The following is a 19652-nucleotide window of genomic DNA, read 5'->3' on the forward strand; positions in this document are numbered from 1 at the left end:
CATTATAACAACTGCATTTGTAAGAATATAGAATAACCGAGTTTTCATATTAGAATAACTGGACTTGACCAAAGCTGGCTTTAAAACACTAACCAACGATTCACTAAATAATCTAGAATAACTAAATCGATATATTGCAATAACTACATCAATATATTACAATAACAGATTAATGTCAAAACAAACACATTATCTTCATTAGAATGCACAACGAAATCACCAGAAAAGAACAACATCAAAATTCAAAAATGTAAAAATAAAATTACGAAACCCTAGAATTATGCGAAAACAATCGGAAATGTAATTTAACAAGAAAAATACAACAAATTGAACTACATAATGAAAATGATTGGATAAATTGAAGAATACACACACAAAAACAAGAAATTCAAGCAAAAAACAAAAGATAAAAATACGAAATTGAACAAAATCAACGAAAAAAATAGTACAGAAGAAGGAATTCATTACCTGATGAGACGAAATTGAAGATGAAGTAGATTTGAGCACAAAAAAACGAAGAAACGACGAGCAAGGACGAAAAAACGAAGTGAAGATCGCAGTAGAGGGAGTATATAGTAGAGGGAAAAGAGGAAGACAGAGAAAGTTATAGTGAAAAACGAAAAAAAAATATGAGAAATCGACATATGAGTTGGTGAGTAACATGTGTTATATACAATGTGTAACATTAAATCTCAGCCATTCATTTTACTTTAGATGAATGGTTTAGATTTAGAGGGGTAACTCACCCAATATGACCCAACTCATATGATCCTATATATATATATATATATATATATATATATATATATATATATATATATATATATATATATATATATATATATAGGATCACATGAGTTAGGGTACTTTTGGTGAGTTACCCCTCTAAATCTGGACCATTCATCTAACATAAGATATATGGCTGAGATTTAATTTCACATCTCATATATAAACCCAATTTTGATGGTTTGACTTCTTTTTTCCTCCCATTTTCTTGACAGTTTCTTTATCTCTCTCTCTCTCTCTCTCTCTCTCTCTCTCTCTCTCTCTCTCTCATATTTTCCCTCTGAAAATATCAGTGCGTTCGTTGATTTTGTTCATCTTCGCTGTCCTTCTACTTCAATTTGTGCTCAATTTGTGTCGTTCTTCTACTTCATTATCGTCGTTTCTCTCATAATCGTGGTTCTCAGTTTGTTCGTCCTTCTCAACAGGTAATCAATGACCTGAAATTAGTTTTTTCGTTGATTTTGTTCAATTTTGCTTGTTCTTCTTCTTGTTTTCTACTTGATTTTCTTGTTTTTTGTGTTTATTCTTCATTTTGTTTAGTATATAGTTTAATTTGTTGTGTTTTGTTGTTAATTTACATTTTCCATTGTCTTTGCATAATTTAGGGTTTCGTAATTCATTTTTCATTTTTGTATTTGTTGTTGAGGTTTTTCTTATTGTTGTGAATTCGTATAATTCTAATGAACATAATGTGTGTGTGTTTGGAATTATTTGTGTTATTGTAATATATTTATGTTGTTATTTTAATGTAGAAACTCAGTTATTGTAATGAGTATTATTTTAGTTATTGATCTTTGGTTAGTGTTTTTAAGTCAGCTTTTAGTCAAGTCCAGTTATTTTAATATGAAAAGTTTGTTATTGTAATATAGTGATGTTGTTATTGTAATATAGTGATGTTTATTATTGTAATGTATTGGGGTAGTTATTGTAATATAGTAATTTAGTTATTCTATACGTAAATTATTTAGTTATCATTTTTAGTCAAGTCCAGTTATTGTATTATTTTATGCTGATTATTGTATTATCAAAACTCAGTTATTGTATTAGTTGTTGTCATATTTTTTGTGTTTATTCTGATAATTTTGTATTCCGTTTGCTCAGTGATAAAAACAAATGGGTCCTAAACGTAATAGGGAGCCTGAAGTTGGTAATAAAGCTGATTTAAAACGCTCAAAAGTAAATTTTCCAAAAAGAAGCTCAGCAAGGTTCCTGGAACTCCAAGATTGAACATGTGAGTATATGTGTCCTGCCCCCTGTTATGAGTTTCCGTTTATTTCTCCTTTGTTTGTTGTGTCACTCTTTTTATATTTTGCTTGATTTTCCATTTTCAGTGCTGCAAACATTAAAGTGAGTTGTCGTCCTAATGGTTTGGTTAATCTGGTAAAACAACTTGGTCCAAATCAAAAAAGGTCATCATCATGAGATCGGATTTGGTGGTTTGCTTGATTTTAAAGTGAACAGTTTGCCATTGGGTATTATACCATTGTTTATAAAACACTTTAATGCTACTGCTCATATTTTTCAAGCAAGAGATGTCAAATTTTTTCTGTCAAAAGATTATGTGTATGATGTTTTTGGATTGCCAAATGGTGGTGATAAGGTTGAGGTTCTTTACACTGGACATAGTTTATTGTCTTCATAAGAAACGTTGAAAGCTGAGTTCCGGAAGAAGTTTAATGTAGAAGGGACAGATTATGTTACTATCCCTGCTGTTTATAATGCAATTACTGATATGGGGGATGATGGGGGAGATGAATTTGAGGTCAAGTTTGTGCTTTATGCTATGTCCATTGTCCTTGCTCCCCTTCAAATTATGGAATTGACTTTTCAATTCTTAAAGCGGTGCAAGATGTTTCACGTATCCACCATTTGGATTGGCGTGGGTATGTGTTTGATAAATTAGTCGAAGGTGTTGAGCGGTGTAGAACTGGGTCGTCTACTTTGCGTGGTTGCATACTTGTTGGTATGGTGGCATACTTCCATTGTATGAGTTTTAAGGAGTATACAATGTATTCTGAGACTCCTTTTATCAAGCACTGGGATGAGAAGTCTTTTGTTAGTAGGGGTATTTTAGAGCTCAATTCTGGTTCGCTAGGGAATGGGGAATATGTCAATGGTGTGTATCCTGTCTGCAAACGCTTAAGAGAAGCTAAAGTCGCTGAGGTACGTGCGCGATCGTTGATAAACTCCGAACCTGGGAAAAAGTATCTGGAACTGCCTGACTGTTTTGATACTGATAATGTTATTCGAGCAAAGGCTGCTGATGTAAGTTCCAATCATTCTTCCCATCATTTTTTTGTAGTTATTGTAAAGGTGTAGTGTAGTTATTTTAAAGTTTTGTGGCAGTTATTTTTTCAATTATTGTAAATTATTGTAAAGACTTAGTATAATTATTGTAAAGACTTAGTATAATTATTCTTTTATTTTTATTTTTTTGTTTTTCTTAGGTTTCCCAAGCACATCTTTTGATGATGAAGAGGGATGTTGAGATATTTCTCCATTTGTACACGCAACGGAAGGAAGCGATGGGAAAGGAGTGTGGTTCTTCAACAGTTGAAGATTCTTCGACAGCCACTTCAGTTTCTTCGACTCCTGCTTTCATTAGTGACGATGATTCTTTGTTCACTAAATATTTCAATTTTATTTGTGAAAAAGCCGAGGAAATGAAACAGGCGGGAAGTAAACTGCCGTTGTATGAAAGTTTTTGCAAGGAGCATGAAAAGGGGAGCATGAAAAGGGAAAAGATGAAAGGAATGGGGGTTTTGCGTTTGATCCAGAAAAATATAAGGTGGTTTATTCTCGGGAGAAAGGTAAAAATAAGATCCCTGATGTAGCGGTTGAGAAACCGAATGAGGAGGTGCCAACTAATGACGGCATTGATAATATTGATGTTGAGAATGAAGTTGTGGACTTGGGTAGTGTGGATGACGTTGTTAATTGTCAACGAGGCTGTTATTGGGGCTAGAATGCAAGATAGTTCTGTTATAAATGCTTACCTGCTGCATTCAGACGTTATGCCTGAGCATACGTTTTTTGGGAATTATGGTATAGGGTGTGATTTAGATTGTGGATCACCCAATCCTGATGCAGTTGTAGTGTCTGTTTTTTTGTGCGAGTACAAGGAGCTTTTTGCTCCTATTTCAATGCGGAGGAAGACTGTACTTGATTACTTCTTTCTGCACGATCATGACCTACGAATTGGGTAAGCATTATATGTTTTTCGTTTCCTCTCTTCTTTTTTTTTTTTTTGCTAATATATCTACTTTTTAAAAGCTTTTATTGTTGTTTGGGTTTTTGTTTTTACTATATAATTTTTCTCCATGTGGCAGGAAGGATTTGGTTGTGTTTTCATTTCACAACATGTTAACTCGAGATGACATTATTTCACTGTTTGCTAAGACTATGATCACATCGAACGTGATTGATTGCTGGTCATCTTTACTTAATGACCTGCTGGTCAAGGCTGGGAAAGGGTTATCCCCACAAGAAGTTTTTTTTGTACAAGTCATTCGGTATGTGAATTTTTTTTTATATATTTCTGTATCAGTAAATTTACAATGGTTATGACAGTTATTCTATTGTAGTTACTTGATTATTGTAAAGCATGTTAGCTGTTATTTTATTCAGATAAACAAGTTTTTCTATTCTTCAATGTTTCCTGGATGATTACAATCTTGCAAATGAGTATGTTCTTTTTTCTCCAAACTCAATGAGAAACAAGTTTGTGTGATTATTCTAATACTGTATTGCAGTTATTGTATTATACAAGTTCAATTATTCTATCTTTTTTACAAGTTACAATAACTGAGTTTTCATAATACAATAACTATGTTACTGTAATACAATAATCGATTATTGTATTACAATAACATAGTTATTGTATTATGAAAACTCAGTTATTGTAGCTGGTAGTTATTTTTTTTATTATTTCAATACGTTAGTGCGGTTTGTATTATAATGAAGCTGTTATTGTTGTGATAGTTATTGTAAAGCAGAATTGTAGTTATTGTATTCAGTTAACCAAATTTTTTCAATTGTGATACTTCATTTTCTCTTACAGTGTTGTAATATTTTTCATAGGCTTCTTTGTTTAAGCTTATCAAAGCTGCTGATGATGAGAAAGATTTATACAGAAAAGAAATTTGTAATGCTTGGGACACTGTCATTGAGAACAACCAAGGTTCTCTTGACATTGGTGCCGATTTGGTAATTTTTCAAATCCTTTCTCTTCTTTCTTTCTTCTGTTGATTATTTTATCGTTAAGAACAGCAAAGGTTTATGTACGCTTGTTTTATCATGCCAGGTTTTTATCCCTGTTCATTTTGGAGATCATTTTTTCTGTGTTGTTGTTAATTTTGTGGGGAAGACTGTGGACTATCTTGACAATCGTGTATATGATGATTTTGAAGATAGTATCTGGGTGTTGGCTACCAACTCTATTGTATGTACCTTGTTATAAGTTTTTATTTTCAGCTACTTCTTTTAGTTATATTTTTTGTTCTTGAGTGATGAATTTTGATTTAAAAATGTAACCAGGTTGAAATATTTGATAGTTTTCTTGTCGAGAAAGGTTTTGAAAGAGGCAGTGAGGTCTGCAATTTCAAATTTGTAAATGTGGCTTTTGGGTGGAAATCGGAAGGGTCCCAAAATTTGGATTGTGGTGTTTTTGTCATGATTCATATGATGTTTTATGTTGGGAAGTTGTTCAAATCAGAGTTGCAAGACCCATTGAAAAGGATCATATATAGAGCTGAGATAGCTGCCATCTTGGTTTTAGTCGATATCAAAAAAATTAGGAAACAATTGTTGGATTTGGTTGATGATTTTACAAAGGCAAAGGCACCTTTGCTGCCTGTTTTGCTTGAGAAGCGTAAGCTAGCTCAGTTGGAAGCGGCAAGGGCTGAAGCAGATGCTTTGGAAGCTGCTAGTGTTATGGCAGAGGAACCGGATGATGGTGTAGGTACTCCGGGGCCTGGGAAAAAGAGTATGCCTGATACACCTATGAGCGCTGGGATGATTAGATCAGGCCGATGTAGTAGACCGAACTCTGATGGTCTTGGCTGCTCAATAAACTGTGGCAAGGCAGATACAAATCTTGTTGTTGTTTCAAAAGTTATGAGGGCTAACAGCAAATATACACGTGCTATGCCAAGCAAGAAGAAACAAGTTGTTGATTATTGTTTCTTAGATGATTACAATCTTGCAAATGAGTATGTTCCTTTTTCTCCAAACTCAATGAGAAACAAGTTTGTGTGATTATTCTAATACTGTATTGCAGTTATTGTATTCTACAAGTTCAATTATTCTATCTTTTTTACAAATTACAATAACTGAGTTTTCATAATACAATAACTATGTTAATGTAATACAATAATCGATTATTGTATTACATTAACATAGTTATTGTATTATGAAAAACTCAATTATTGTAGCTGGTAGTTATTTTTTAAATATTGTTTTAAAATATTACTAAGCTTTTTTTTACTCCTTTGCAGTGAACTTTTGTTTTCTGCGGGCAATGCTATCTTGGATAGGTCTGATATTCTTTCTACGAAGCCCAAAAATTACACTGAGTTGCGCATAATAGCGCCTGGTCAGTTGTCTTGAATTTCATGGAGGTTAAAGAGAAAGAAGCGCCAGTGATGATGTTCCTTGGGACACAACATATGGTATCACTACTACAAAATACTTAATAGACATCACTTAATAGACATCAAATTTTTTAAAAAATCTGATGTATAAGTTTATACCTCAGATATTTTCAAAAAACTGATGTCTATCCTTTTATATAGACATCAGACTTTTACAAAAGCCTATGCCTATTTAAAATGGATTTAGATATTAATTTAATTTATATTATATACATCAGAGTTCTTGAAAATCGATGTATATCAAATTTGTAAGTAACTTGGCGCTTCTACCACTAATAGCAACTTTTCATTAAATCAAAATTTTCACAACTTTTCAACCACTCTCACCCACCCATTCATCCATATTATCCACCACTCCAATTTTTCGATTAATCTGCTCCTCTCATCACTGCTCCTCCCTTCGCTGCTCCTCCATCACCACCGCCATCATCACTGTTCCGCTATATCCACTCTAATTCGTCTGCTTCTCCATCGGGTATTTGCTTTCTCACCTAACTCGTGTTTATCTTAAATCAGGGTTCTTTTTATTATGCTTGTTTTAGTCGAACTATACTTTGTTTCGTTTAATTTACTTATCATTATCCCCAATTTTACCTTTCAATAATCAAATATAGGACTAAAACATTACTTCTAAACAATGATTTAGTCGTAATTGACATGAACTAGATAAAAAGAGGGTGGATTTAGGTGATTTATGAAATGTATGGTCGGATTTAGCTCATGTGTTTACATTCCGAACAATGATTTAACTGTTCAGTAATTCATCAATTCCAAAGCCAAAAGGGATGAATGGAATTTATGATATAATTTATTTGAAGAAAATTATAATCTTTGTGTATCCACTTGGCGGCATTTGGGTCAATTTGGGAGTATGTCTATTTCATGAATCAGGGAGGAGGGTGTGAAAGTCGTACCATAGATTAATGAGGACAGGGAGCTGGATTTATAATAAAAATACAATTAATACTCTCCTTTTTCTCACTCGCCTACCCTAAATTCACCTCCTCATTCCCCACTTCCTCACTACTCAGTTCGCAGTTCACTCTTAACTGAGACCATGACCATCATCGGAGAAACATCGTCAAACGCCATTTCCATCGTTCGACAACACTAAGCAGAGGTGCACCACCAAAACTTTGTCGTCGTTCAACGCCAGTACATCAGACGAGAGAGTTGTAAAGTAAGTTCTCATTTTTCATTAATTTATCTACTAATTTGGTTCTAAAGTTCGGATTTTTTTCATGTTTTTGATCTGTTAAAGATGGGTAATTTTTTTGATTTGGTGTTTAGAGAATATTGCGAAGTCTTTATTTAGGGTTTATATATTTGAAAATATGGGATTTTAATTGAAATTAGAAATTAGGTTCAATGTTCTATAATTGTGATTATTCGTTGCTCTTAAGATTTGGGATATCAACTTCTCCAAAGATTCAAAGCATCAATCATAAAACATTAAGGATATGTCAGACGTGGGTATTAAAAACAAGCAAATATATTGGGGATAAGTTTAATCTTTGTTTCTTCTCCCTTTATATGTGTAAATCTATTCTCTTTAAATTTGGTCTTTTGATTTCTAGTAAACGCTTTCACCAAATGCCATCTCCACTGCAGATAATTGATCTATTGGTGTTTAATTCGAGACTTGTGGCGGTATAGTTTGCTATTTTTTTTTCATTCTTCCCGACTAGGAATTGTTGTTACAGGCTTGGGCATTTTGCATCAATAATTGGGTGTAGAGTGCTGTTTTGTGTTATTTCAGGTGGTTGTGTTTCCCATCGAGTTCTTATAGAATTCCCTAAGTTTAGCCCAAATCTTGCCACATCTTGTCATTTCGTGAATCAGGTTGTTCTCTTCCCCTAAATTGTGTCTAAACAATTTATCAAATACTGACTCGTGTTAAGCCAACTTGCCATGCCATGTCTAGCTCGCCTTGTGAACTAATACGACCTGCTTGGCAAAGATATGTTTACACTGTCAGTTGGACTTTTATTTTTTTCATCTTCACTTTTTTGTCCGGTTGCTATTTTGTTTCAATTTGTCACATTCTGGACAAGGAATACTTATTAGGTGCCCAGGCCTGTTCGCATCAAAATATTTTGTCACAACCATTACTATTTTACTCTCTGGGAGTGAGGATTTACTTCATGAAAGTGAAAAGAAATGATTTTTATGGTGTTTTTTGGGTTAGGATCTTTTTTGAGGAAGAAGAAGGTTAAGAGGAGTAATGGTCAAATCCTTGCTACCAATGAGGTAATCTATATTTGTTTTAAGTTACCGGTTTGTTCTCATCTTACTTGGAAACCCGGATGATTCACAGCTTTGATGAGAAGTCTTTTCAGTATGATTTTGTTTCTTGTTGAGATTAGATATTAGTTTCTGTGCTAATGTTTGGATTTCTTTTTACAGTGAAGTTGAAAATGAGCTCGGATTGCTGTTCTCGAAGGGTTGAAAACGAGACTCTGAGTTTGGAAATCAGCCTAAGCAATCTCGAAGTGGCAAATAGTTTCAAATGGTCTTTGAGGATGTGAGGGAGGGAATACTTGTGAGTCATTGCTCCCTTTTACTCGTGTAGATAGAAACTGATATGAGACTGCCGTGTGCATTCAACATACAAATCTATCTTATTTTTTAAACGAGTCAGATTGTATGGACACAACGGTATGACATGGTAAAAAAATGATTCATATCAGAATCCTTACATTCTATGCCGGGAGGAGAAAAGGGTGACTAAGAAGCCTATGAATATTTCTCATTCTTATCTTACGATCACTGGCGGATACTTGTGTAGCAATATGGGGTCTTATACTCCTAGCCTCCTAGGACACCATTATAACACTTTTTTTGGTTTTGTGTCACTGGTAACATATTTTCTCATTAATGTTACGTCTGATTCAGGTGCCTTAGCTTAAATTTTTCACGATACGCTTCTGATTATAGCTTGTTTGGTTTACTTATCATTGTGTTATTGTGTCCAATGCAGTTGTGTTGCAGCTCGTCGTAGGTTAGTGTTTTTGATCCCTCGTACTTTGCACTTTTCTGAATCCTCGGTGGAAAGTAGGAAGGGAGGTGGAACACTGTGTTTTGCAGTTTGTATATATTGCACACCAGCAACACTGACAGTATCTTGTTCGATCATGCAATGCAGGGGAATTAACCTTATCTTTGGGAAATGTAGTCAGTACAGAGAGCAAAGGCTCTTTGCTCTAATGTTACCTCTTGTAGTTATGATGGTTACCTAATGGCACAATCATCACTACGTAAGTTCTTCATCATATCTCACAATTTTACTGTCTTCAAGGGCTTTATTGTGCGATATCATTTTATTGATGAAATGTATTTGTGTATTGGTTTCAATTATTATTATCATTTTGCTAGTTGATTGTTCGAATACTCAAATGGACAATGATAGATATGGGTTTGTTTGTCCGCACATTTCTACATTGGTTGGTCAAAGTGCAGATTGTCGTTTTTCTATCGAACCACAGTTAATAAGCAGTCATAGTTTATAGATTTAACTCAGTTCAGTGTTGGGTTTTAATTTTATAGGAATCATTAGATTGTAAGAGGTGACACAGCTAAAGTGAAGGTCAAGGAGAACGAGTGACACTAGTTGCTTTGGATTCATTTATCAAGATGGCAAAGATACTCTTACAACCAAGTATGGATTTGAAAGTGGAGTCGTTGATGAATCATTGTTTTGTCGATAGGTCAGTTGGTTAGAGATCTTTTGGTAATTGACTTGCAGTAATCAGTTAGTTGTATAAAGATTTTTGTTGTTAATTATCAAACCATCTTGCATTTGTGAGTGTGTGTGGGATTAATGTACCGTGCAACAATAGCGTAATTTTTTTTAATGAAAAATATAATTATAGACATCAGTTTTTTTGGATATCTGATGTCCATGGTCTTGAATAGACATTGGATTTTTTAAAACATCAGATGTCTATATAACATATAGACATCAGATTTCCTAAAAATCTGATGTCTATTTTCAAATAGACATCAGACTTAAGACTGATGTATAAGCATAAAGAATATACATGTGTCAACTGTGCATCAGTAGAAAATCTGATGCCTATTGATGAAAATGTCCGATGTCTATGTTGATTTTTGTAGTAGTGTATGATCTGTTTTTCATTGTGCAGTTACTGTAGAATGTTTAATCATTTATATTCAATTTTCTTCACACTTTTATGGTATTTATAGGGAATCTTTGAAGACATGCGAGAGCAAGGAGGGGATAGTGATGATGTAACTAACAGCCAGAAAGACCAGGTTGTGCAGTTTTGGTCCTATTATTTAGGTGAAAATGTTGTAAACTCTGAGATCGATGTGGACCTTGCCTTCATCCCGTTGTCTTTAGAGAAGTACTACTTTTGTGTTTGTGTGAACTATATGAACAAGACGGTTGATGTGCTGGACCATACGTCGCATAAAGATTGGGAAAAATCCGATTTTTACAGACTTGCAAAGATTGCGATGACGTTTTTCTAACTCCCGATCATATACAAATTCTATTTTCAGTCAGAATTATTGTATTGCTGTAACAAAGTTATTGTATTGTTTTAAACTTGTTATTGTATACTCGTGCTTTCTATTTCTTTTTTTGTTTGTACATGCTGTAGGTTGATTGTTTTTCTGACTTTTTGGATACAAGGAAAACAGCAAAAGAAGGAGTTCTCATTAACACATTTACATTCGTGAATGTTGATTTTGAATGAAAAGCGAATGTCAAGGCTGATAAGGAATCGGGATTTTTCACCATGTTTCAATGCTCACATATGAAGGGAAGCACAAGAAGGGATTGTATGCGGTTAAGAAGAGAGTTGAGAGGATTCCTATATGGCTTGAGATGGTGGCTATTTTATTGATGTCAGATGCCAACGAGTCAAGAGCGTCTCTTTTGGAACAAGTGGAAATTTTGAGGGGGAGTATATTGAAAGTAGAGAAAGATCTTTTAAAAGTCAGAAGATCAGGGAGGAAAAGGGTTAAAACAACAATCATTAATGGTCGTTCTCGGTGAAACACATAAAAGAACAATTGTTTGATTCTAGATAGATTTAGCGAACAATTCTAGATGGATTTTATCGGATAATCTAATGTTTAGATAGCTGTTATTGGTTGATTGAACAATTTTTTTCAGAAAGTGTTTTTGTAATGCCTATAAGCTGTTATTGTAATATCTCCAGACAGTTATTCAAATGATCAAATGCAATTATTTTAAAGCTTTCATGTAGCTGATTATTGTAAAGCGTTTGCCCAATTATTTTAAAGCATACCTCTGATTATTTTAAAACCCTAATGTATCTGATTATTGTAAAGCTCTTCCCCAATTATTTTAAAGCATATATTTGATTATTGTAACAAATTGGAAAGTGTAAAGCATTATCAATTACTGTAAAGCATTATCAAATTAATATATTTATGGAAAAAAATCAGAACAATTGCAAATAAACTCAACATCAATTATTATAAAGCATAATTGTGATTATTGTATAGTTTTCACATGATTATTCAGTTATTCAAATGATCAAATGCAATTATTTTAAAGCTTTTCATGTAGCTGATTATTGTAAAGCGTTTGCCCAATTATTTTAAAGCATACCTCTGATTATTTTAAAGCTCTCATGTATCTGATTATTGTAAAGCTCTTCCCCAATTATTTTAAAGCATATCTTTGATTATTGTAACAAATTGGCAAGTGTAAAACATTATCAATTACTGTAAAGCATTATCAAATTAGTATCTTTATGGAAAAAAATCAGAACAATTGCAAATAAACTCAACTTCAATTATTATAAAGCATAATTGTGATTATTGTATAGTTTTCACATGATTATTGTAATAGCGCAAGGTATTATTAAATGAACAAAATCAGAACAATTGCAAAAAAATTCAACATCAATTAATGCAAAGCATAACTTTGATTATTGTAAAAGTCTAACACACTTATTGTAAAGTATAACCCTGATTATTTGTAAAAAAAGTCTAACACAATTATTTTGCAATCTTGTGGTTATTGTAAAGCATAATATGGATTATTTTAAAACGTAATCTTGATTATTTTAAAGCGTAATGCATTTTTCATTCTTCTTCTTCATCTTCATCCTCCATTTCATTTTCCTCTTCATCTTCTTCCTCCAAAGCATGCTCAACAAACGGATTTGGACAGTTTCTCTTGTCATGGTGTCCCATTTGTTTGCAGTTGTTACATAGCCTCTTCGGTTTGCTCGCCTTCTCAATTGCCTTATCCTTGTTTGATTTCATTCTCTTACCGCTTCCTTTGTTTTTTGCAATCTTTGGTGGAAGAACAGTAATATTTGATTTTGCTGAACAGCCTAAGAGCATTTCCAGTTCTTGTTCCTTTGTCAAGCTCTCTTTTGTTGGATTTATTTTCTCTTGGAATTGTAAAAGCATCAAACTTAGCTCCTTGATTTGATTTTCAGGCATCGAGTTAAGAACACTTATTGTTGCATAAAACTCTGACCATACCCTTGATAATTCCAACTTTATCAAATAAGTGGGATCATAGTCTTGCAATAACTTTCCATCCAATCCATACAAAGGCTTTCTATATGATTTCTTCGTCCATTTGGTTTCGATGTACTGCTCCGGTATGCTTTGCAGTCCTTTTCCTGATATAATCCATATAATGTGTTTACAAAGGATTCCTTTCCTCTCAAACATCTTGCACGTACATGTTGTTTCCTTTGATTCGTTATTGTGAGAAACCTGCATTACAGTGTAGTTATTTTAAAAGGCAAACATAGTTATTATATAGTTCAACATGAATTATTTTATGCAGACTAGCAATGAACACCAAGGTAGAAGTCCTTCAGTTTTTTAAATGGTAAAACACGGTTATTTTATTCTTTTATTACAGTTATTGTATGTTAAGGTAAAAAGACAATTATGTTTATAAAATTGAATAACCTGAAATATTCTATGCTTCCTGTAGGCATCTTCAACATTTATAATGTGCATGTTTCCTTGCTCAGAAAACCCCCTAACGGCACACGAACAGGGAGCCATTTTGCACTTGCTCTTGGAACTCATAGAAAACAGTGTGTGTGTTGATTTTAGAGGCATGTTTCTCAATCATTGTCTTAGAAGAAACCTGTGGCAATGTGCTGTCACTTGCAGCATCAAGAAATATGTGATTATAGCGTTATTGTTCCATTGCACTTTGAAAACGCAACCAAAATTCTACAAGTGTGCCATCTATGCTCTCAAATCTTTTGAAATAACTGTTTTTGACTCTCTGATCTTTGTGTTGTTTTCAAAAGGCAACCTAAAGGCAAATCCCTAAACTAAGCAGGTATCCATTTGTGCCTTTTGCCATACATGTATGTCAACCATGTATTATCATTCAACTCAAAGTCATTAATCACTTGAGTCCATTTTCTTCAAACTCAATGGGTTCCAAGTCAGTATCCCAAACAACTCCACATATCCGCTCAACAAAGTCAGTCTCCTTACAAATATGTGACTCAACTTTATCCGTAAGTTTTTTTCATTATATGCCACATGCAGTAGCGATATCTTGCTTTCTTGAATACAGAACGCACCCCGAGTTTAATTGCCGCATCTTGATCAGTAAGAATGCATTGAGGTTCCTTGTTGCCCATACAATGAAGGAACTTCTTAAACACCCAAATGAATGACCCATCGTTCTCATGATCGACAAGTGCAGCAGCAAAAGTCACTGATTTTTTGTGGTTGTCAACACCAGTGAATGGGGTGAAGGCCATGTGGTACTTGTTAGTACTGTAAGTAGGATCAAAGGTGATAGTGTCCCCAAACAAGGAATAATTCATTCTTGCTTGTGCATCTGCCCAATATTTTAGCCAAACAATTATCCTCATCAACTTGATAAGCATAGTAAAAGCCATCTTGTGATTCAGAAAGCGCCTTTAAATAATCGAGAATCATGTCAGCATCCTTGTCACCTATATAACATTTAATATTTCTTTTGAAGTTCTTGAATTCTGTGAGAGATGCACCAATATTTGCATACCCATTTGATTGTTCCGCCAGAATTCTAAATGTCTTGGTAGCCCCGATGTTGAGTTTACAATTGTTAACAATTGTCTGCTTCATGTAACGGTTAAGTGTTCTTACGTTTTTCTGGAATTCCCGTTCTTTGAGTGAGCAGAGTCTGTGATTATGACCTTCATAAAACATGTCAATAGCATACCCTATTAGCTCCTTAAGGTCATTGAATACAGCACAAAACCGTATTTTTGCCTTGCAACCAAATCTTGTTATTTTTGTTTTCTTTGGCTCTACAGATCTTTTCCTCTTCTTATTCTCTTCTGTGTTTTCAAATTCAACAAAAGGTTTGAGTTTTTTGCGATCCTCTTTGAATCCATGTCTATTGCAGACCATTGATTTTTTGTCTATCAAACCATCATGGAATCTTGTTTGTGTGTATTTTCTTGGTATGAAACCACAAGCCACAGCATATAAATTGTAAAACTCTATTGCCTCCTCCAGCTTTACAAACATTAACCCCAGAGCAGGTTTAAAACCATTTTCTACCATCCTATTCCACTCCTCACTGCCACCTGGAGTATATCTCAATCCCAAATTATGGATAGTATTTTCTCCTGTTTCAGACGCAACAGTAGGTGTAGACAAAGTTGATGCATTGGTAGTATTGATTTCAATGCCTGGAAACATTAAAATAGGAGAACTGTTATGGTATTATTAATTTCAATATCTTAGATTCTACACAAAACAAAACAATACAATCTCTGCTACAGCAGTTATTTAACGTTATAATGCAGTTATTGTATTACACAAATGCAATTATTTTATCAGAGAGGGGACGGTTTTAGTGAGATTGGTAGCCTAGTCCACCACAATGCACACACAATTATTTTAATGTACTATTAAAGTTATTTCATTATTAAAGAGCAGTTATTGTAAGGATTTTTTTGTCAGATCCTATAAAATAGTATTTATTATTAAAAAATCAATTTCTGCTACAACAGTTATTTTAACGTTGTAATGCAGTTATTGTATTATACAAATCCAATTATTCTATTAGAGAGGGGAGGGTTTTAGTGAGATTGGTAGCCTAGTCCACCACAATGCACACACAGTTATTTTAATGTAATATTAAAGTTATTCATTTTTAAAGAGCAATTATTGTAAGGATTTTTTTGTCAGATCCTATAAAATAATATTTATTATGAAAAAAAAATAATTTCTGCTACAACAGTTATTTTAACGTTGTAATGCAGTTATTGTATTATACAAATCCAATTATTCTATCAGAGAGGGGAGGGTTTTAGTGAGATTGGTAGCCTAGTCCACCACAATGCACACACAGTTATTTTAATGTAATATTAAAGTTATTTCATTTTTAAAGAGCAGTTATTATATGGATTTTTTTTGTCAGATCATATAAAATAGTATTTATTATGAAAAAACAATTTCTGCTACAATAGTTATTTTAACGTTGTAATGCAGTTATTGTATTATACAAATCCAATTAATCTATCAGAGGGGAGAGGGTTTTAGTGAGATTGGTAGCCTAGTCCACCACAATGCACACAGTTATTTTAATGTAATATTAAAATTATTTCATTTTTAAAGAGCAGTTATTGTAAGGATTTTTTTGTCAGATCCTATAAAATAGAATTTATTATGAAAAAAAAAACAATTTCTGCTACAATAGTTATTTTAACGTTGTAATGCAGTTATTGTATTATACAAATCCAATTAATCTATCAGAGGGGGGAGGGTTTTAGTGAGATTGGTAGCCTAGTCCACCACAATGCACACACAGTTATTTTAATGTAATATTAAAGTTATTTCATTTCTAAAGAGCAGTTATTGTAAGGATTTTTTTCTGCTAGAACATTTATTTTAACGTTATAATGCAGTTATTGTATTATACAAATACAATTATTCTATCAGCGGGGGGGGGGGAGGTTCTATTGAGATTGGTAGCCTAGTCCAGCACAATGCATCACAATTATTTTAATGTAATATCAAAGTTATTTTAATACTGTAAGTCAGTTATTGTATTATTGTAATCCAGTTATTCAAATACTAGATATTGAATGATATCATGAATGAAAACCTACATGCAATTGCTGTGATATTATGGAGTTGTTATTATAACGACAAAATGAGTAACAATATGAAAACAATCTACATGCAATCAGTAATTTTAACAAAAAACTTATCAACCTAATAACAACAGTTATTATATCAGCATTATGTCGCAAATTTATACCTGAATTCATCGTTGTTTGATTATCAACAATATTATTAAGCAGAGTAAGAGTTTGATCGTCTGAATTCAGCATCGTTGAAGCTGAAAATTATGGAAAAATCACGTAAATCAAGTCAGAATTTGTTATTTGATTCAATTATTGAAGTTATTCGATTATTAAATCAGAAATCGGAAGAAATATCAATACCTTCCTTCGAATTTGAAGAATTAGGGTTTTCGGAGATAAATTGATGAACAAATTGATAGTTTTAATTGAAAAAATCAAAATAATGAATGAATTGTTGATCAAATTTTGAATAACTGATGAATTTGTTGATCAAATTTTGAAGAACTGATGAAACAAATTTCACGTGAATTTTGATGAACAAAGTGTTTGATCAGTAGAGAGACAAAGGGAGAGAAAGAGCTGGGAATTTATGACGTCTGAAATTTTGATAATTGGGTTTTGTCAACTCATTTGCTTATATACGCGGGGGAAACTCACGAAAAGTGTCAAACGCACCGGATCTTGCCTATACCTTGGACCCGGACCCAACCCAGACCCTATAGGGTCTAAAATTATCAGACCCATACCCATACCCGATGGGTCCGGGTCGGGTCTATCCACGGGTCTAGAGTAGATAATGCCTTTTTGAAATTTGAAAGATGTACGCAGAATAATATAGCGTCAGGGGCTTCAAAGTTCCAAATTGGCGTTAGAAATCAAACACAAACAGTGAGATTTCAAAGTTCAAACTCCAAAAATACATAATTAACCTCATAAAGATGAGATCTTTCAATTGTTTCTCCTATTAATCAACTTTTTCATTCATTCAACATCATCAATTGATTCAATATGAATTATTGTTCCTTGCCTCTAGCAGTAAAAGAAGGAGCAAAGGGGCCAAGAAGGAAAGAGAGACATAGGTCACATAGCCATATGAAGAGAGGAATTTGGGGATCTGAGAATTGAGGAAGATGAAGAAATAACACAGAAAAATGAGATAAAATGTAAGAGGAGATGATGAGTATCTGTATGACAAAAATCATATCTTTGCTGCTAGAAACGAACCTTTTTAGATGTGGTTTTGGAGGTAAATTAATGGAGGTTGATGGAGGTGAGTTTAGGGTTGTAGTTTAGGACAGAAAGGAAATAGTTGGGAATAGGAGGAAGTAAGGAACCGCTGCTTTTGTAAGGTTAATTATTAATTTTTTTTTTTTTTTTTGTTTACGGGTCTAAGGGTCGGGCCCGGATCCCATAAATCGGAACCAGACCCAGACCGGAAATATTTATCTAAGACCCATTCCCAACCGGGTCTCAAAAATTCAGACCAAGACCTGACCATTAGGGTCCGACCCAAAGGGTCTGGGTCGGGTCCCCGACCCACTACCATCCCTAATCACAAGTGTTGCTCTTATGTTCTTTTGTTATCTTAGCTTAGAAAAAAAAAAGTCATATGAAGACCAAAACAGAACAAATTATCGCCGCCATCATCAAATCAACAACCTAATTTTTCCTAATTCAACAAAAAATCGAACAAAACGAACAATCTCCTAACATAAAAACCTTATGAAATGCTTAATTAAATCTTTACGAAGACCTGATAGCTTATATAATCAACAGAACAACCTAAATTTCAATATGGAAATGTCCGCCGGTCTGACAGATACCAGTGTCTGGTACCTGCATTCGAGTGTCTCAGTAGCATAAATAAGAACTTGGATGCTAATAATTGATGGTATACTCCAGTAAACTGATTTGGTGATTTACATATTCTATTCTGAAATCTACAATCAACGTGATTTCGGCAATCAACGATCTAATCATGTGGTAAATCAGCGTGAAGTGAACTCACTGATTTGGGCTTGTATTGGTTGAACAAGTTGATGAAGTGAACGAACCAGCAACGACACCAACCCCCGTCATCATCGATTCGCACCACCAAATGCAACCACTAGCAATACAGGCCACACATCAACCCACGACCACATCTGCTCCTCCATGAAACAACCACCATCTGTCACTTCAATTCGCAGCCCCACAACTCCATACAAACTGTTGGAGTAAACTATGCAGTAACAATGAAAAGCAAGAAAAAACAGAAGAGATATAACCCGATTTGTAGTGCCATGGTAAGGGAGCCACTACCTTGAAAACTATATTCCGGTACGACCGTGGTGGCAATCAGCTAGTGCTGGTAGTTCCCCAAAGATAACACTACAGTCTCCACTCAGTTTCGCCCACACGGAACAGTGAGACTTGGAACGAAAATAATTATCATTACCCAGAAATATAAGAAGAGAAGAGGAGAAAGAAGAGAGTAGAGTGATTGTTTTTGTGTTCTGTAGTGTGTTCCTGTTGCTCTATTTATAGGAAATAAGAGCAGGTAGAGGAACAAAAACGTGTTCCTAAACTGCAGGTAACAAACCACGAAAAGGGGAGTAAGACTCTCTCCTACTAACAGTCATGTTGATTGACTGTTAACACAAAAACAAGCCCATAAACACACAAGAGCAAAAAGGTAAAAGGGGGCCTTTGGCCCGTAACGCAGGTGCTCTACCCAAACCCAAACCCGAGCCCGAGATCAAGCCGGGCCGGGCCGGCGCGCACGTGTGTGTGTGTGTTTGGACCCAAACCCACTGGCCCAATACTCCCAACAAAAGCCTCCTTGGTCCACACAATTAACTAGTAGAGTACAGTAGTTAATATAAACTGACCAAACTATTCTTCACCCACTGATGTGGGATAAAGAAATGGAAACTTGGAAAAACCAAGTGGCTTTACCAGCCATCAATTCCAACAATCCCCCACAGATGGCGAAGAAAAGCAAAGAAAAAAAATTTCTGGGTAAAGGAAGGATTGGATACTTAGGTATCAATATCTTTCGATTTGAATTGACACTTTAGTGAAATGAGGAAACAACTTACTTACAGCGAGAGAATATATTGCGATTTAAATTCCTAGCTGAGTTTCGGTCGATACCCCC

At 34.2% G+C, this 19652-nt stretch overlaps 1 long non-coding RNA gene across 2 annotated transcripts; it reads left to right on the forward strand.

Moving 5' to 3' along the window:
- Positions 1-7387: 7387 nt before the first annotated feature.
- On the forward strand, positions 7388-9258 carry LOC141634246 (uncharacterized). 2 transcript variants are annotated; one of them, XR_012538997.1, is made up of 4 exons: positions 7388-7617; positions 8049-8279; positions 8626-8687; positions 8844-9258. It is a non-coding gene; the product is annotated as an uncharacterized LOC141634246 (long non-coding RNA). The 2 variants fall into 2 exon arrangements; XR_012538996.1 differs by having other exon boundaries at positions 8049-8687.
- The last annotated feature ends 10394 nt before the right edge of the window (positions 9259-19652 follow it).

Source organism: Silene latifolia, chromosome Y, assembly GCF_048544455.1.
Source record: "Silene latifolia isolate original U9 population chromosome Y, ASM4854445v1, whole genome shotgun sequence".
Classification (NCBI taxonomy): Eukaryota; Viridiplantae; Streptophyta; class Magnoliopsida; order Caryophyllales; family Caryophyllaceae; genus Silene; species Silene latifolia.